Source organism: Eptesicus fuscus, chromosome 8, assembly GCF_027574615.1.
Source record: "Eptesicus fuscus isolate TK198812 chromosome 8, DD_ASM_mEF_20220401, whole genome shotgun sequence".
NCBI classification, from domain to species: Eukaryota; Metazoa; Chordata; class Mammalia; order Chiroptera; family Vespertilionidae; genus Eptesicus; species Eptesicus fuscus.
Window position 1 is genome coordinate 87,036,224 of NC_072480.1, and position 3,605 is coordinate 87,039,828.

The window sequence follows — 3,605 nt, forward strand, 5'->3', positions numbered from 1 at the left end:
TTTGAGCTCATCATCTGTCGCTTTACCTCAGGAGAAACACGAGTCACCTCCCCACGTCACGTGGTGTCCGGGGAGACGGCCCCGCTGGCCGCCGCCCAGCCGCGTGCTGTGGAAGTCACGCGAGAGCTGCAACGTGGCGGCTCCCCTCGCCGTGGGGCTGTGGAGGCCGAGCGAGAGAGAGAGGGAGCCCTCAGAGTAAAATCATCTGGAATGAAAGTGGACATGCAGTGGACGCTGTGGGGAGACCCTAACGGGTGATGGTGGGCTTTTGGGTCGGAGCTACTAAGCACCACTTTGTTCCGAAGCACCTGCCTTTTCTCTCCCGGGGTGGGGAACCTTTTTTCTGCCAAGGGCCATTGGGATATTTATAACATAATTGGCGGGGGGAGCAAGGGGCATACAAAATTATCAACTTTAAAATTAGCCTGCTATCGTTGGTCAAATATTTAATTAACTCGCCCCTAATGCCTTGGCAGGGCCAGACCGGATGATGTCGTAGGCCGGAGGTTCCCCACCCCCTGCCAGGTTCCTGGCGCATCCTGCGGGCTTTGGGGAGCCTGGGAAGAGGCTTCAGAAGTGGAGGCTGGTGTGGTGATGGCGGGGAGGGCGCTGGCGGTGGAAGAGGGCAGAGAGAGGACACACGGTGGTTGAAAAAGCGTAAAATTAAACTCACAAGGGGAGACTAGCACCTGATTCCAGCTCCCGGAGGCTCGCTACCCCCTGCTCTGCCCGCTTGTCCTTTTTGCCCACCGGTGTTACCGTTAATGACCTGACCTCCCGGTGGTATGACCCCATGGCCATCGCCTGGCGCACCTCTGGCCTTTCTGCCGACCTGCAACTCAGTTAAGCTCTGGAGGTCCTCAAAACTTAAGATTTCATGCTTTGAATTTTCGTTTTCTGACCCCATCAATCCTCCCACCTCACCCTTCAATGCAATTCAGCCAACATTTATTGAGCCCCACAATATGCCTGGTACTGTAGAACTAGTAGATATTCAAATATGTAGGTTACTGAATTTGTCCTCACAAACTCAGTTTGGTGGGAGAGATAGACCTGTAAACAGACAAATGCAATACAGTGCGTAAGTGCTGTGATGGGGATAGTCCCAAGGCCTGGGCGAAAGCTCTCCTGAAAGAAATTGTGACAAAATTGTGTTGTAAATGTTAGGAATGAGGACGAGGGGGGGGGGGGGGGGTACTGGAAGAGTGGGAATTCAGGTTTAGAAAACAATGCAAAGGAACTACCAGCAGTTAAAATACTGCAGTTTAAAATTTGAATGGAGGTGTATAGAGGTGAAACCTGACGATGAATGGGTCCGGGCTGCCTGTCACTACTTGAGCCAATCAGGCAGAGACAGGGTTCAATCGGAAATGAGTATTTTTATCTTCCAGTATTGCCGGCAGCATGGGAGAGCAGCAGGTCATCCACAAAAATCTGCTCTACTACCCCTTCACCCTATAAGCCAGGTGCTTATATTGGGTGGAAGGACAATGATTACATGGGGAAGCATGCAAAAGGAATAAGAATGGGCATAATGGTTACAGGCAATTAGGGCTGGGGGTTGCAAAGGGCAGGTGCCTCCTGGACTCCGTTATTTCAGCAACAAGGCTGTTAATCTTTCCATGATGATAGGAGTTCTTGAATAAGGAGAATGGACCGAATTTCTTTTTTTTTTTTTTTCAATATGTTTTTATTGATTTTTAGCGAGATGGGAAGGGGGAGAGAGAGATAGAAACATCAGTCACTGAGAAACATTGATTCGCTGCCCCCACTGGGAATCGAACCAACAACCTTTTTGGTCTATGGAACGATGCTCCAACCAACTGAGCAACCTGGCCAAGGCTCCACAGGTAAGTTTTAGAAGCCGTATTTAGATATCATTGAGGAGAGGAAGGGTGAATTTAGACAAGGAATGGTATTGTTATATGAGGAACCATGATTCAATATTATAGACTTGATTCATTCCATCAACCACAAATAGGAAGCAACTACTGTGCCCCAGGTGTTGTTACAGATGCTGGGAACATAGTCACAAGCATGGCAGACAACAGTTCTCTTGAAGTTCGTACTCTAGTGTGTGATGGTTAATTTTATACATCAACTTGGAGGGTGTTTTGTTCTGTAAATAGTTACAGGGATAATACCACACATTTAGATTCAGAATAGGAATATTAGTGTTATTTCTAAAGCTTTTTATGATCTTCCCCATTTTATATTTTCAAATACATTTGTAAAACAATGAATTTGAGATCAAAGAATGAAAAGCTATTCACCACATGTATCATTTCCTCCTAGAAGTGTCTTCTGAGGTAGTATCCAGTTTCCCAACAAAGCAAACTTCCTATTCTCAGAAAGATTCCTTCTCATCATAAAATTTTCTTTTTGTTAATTTCATAATCAGTTATAGTTCTATCTCTTCAGTGTTTATCCTTTGCCTTAATAAACACTGAAATTGTGCTATTGAGTAATGTTTGTTTTATTTCTTTCCTCATATTATTTTTATCTTCATAAATGACTGCAATTATTTTCATATATGCTTCATGAGAAACATATTTCATTGAGCAACCTGTATGAGCAAGGTTCTTTATAATACCACTATTTCTCATACAGACGTCTCAGATTGTTTACAGAAGTTCAGTAGGCCCTCCCTCTTATCCATGTTTTCACTTTCTGCAGTTTGTTATCCGCAGTCAACTGTGGTTTGAAAGTCTTAATGAAAAAATACAGAAATAAACAATGAGTTTTAAATTGTGCTCCATTCTGAGTCCTGTGGTGCAATCTCATGCTACTCCGTCCGGCCCAGGACATGAATCATCCCTAAGTCCAGTATCTCATGTCTCCATGCTGTAGATGCTCCTGCTCTTTAGTCACCTCAGCTATCAGATCGACTATTGTGGTCTCAAAGTGCTTGTGTCCAAAAATTACCCCTGTAATAGCCTAATGCTACATCAGCACTGCCTACATCATTCACCTCACTTCGTCTCATCACATAAAGCATTGTATCACCTCACATCTTATTCACACAACTTTTTTAAAGGTACATTATTATAATGGTTCTATTTTATTATTTAGTTGTTACTCTCTTTGTGCCTAATTCATAAATTACACTTTATCACAAGTATGTGTGTATAGGAAAAACAGCCTATATAGGGTTTGGTACTCTCTGCAATTCCAGCCATCCGCTGGCTTGTCTTGGAACATATTCCCTGCAGATAAGGGGGGGCTACTGTACTGTCACCACCTTCCAACGTAATAGCTTTGCACCTGTCACCTCAAATAGCACAAAGTTGTAATATAGATTAGTATTGGTCATGAATGTATTTCATACAAATTATAGAAAAATGTAGAGGAAGAGAGAGGCTACATTAAAGAAAATCTGATAGTCAACATTGTCTCCTACAAAAAAATATCATTTAAAAAGAATCTTGGAACATACAAGAATCAACCAATGAATGCATAAATAAATGGAACAACAAATTGATGTTTCTTTCTCCCCTTTCCTCTCTAAAATCAATTAATCAATCAATAAGAAGAATCTCAGATTTTCTTTTTTCTCCATAGAACACCGTCTATCATGGTTTCTCTCCAGTAATGGTTAAGAGAAT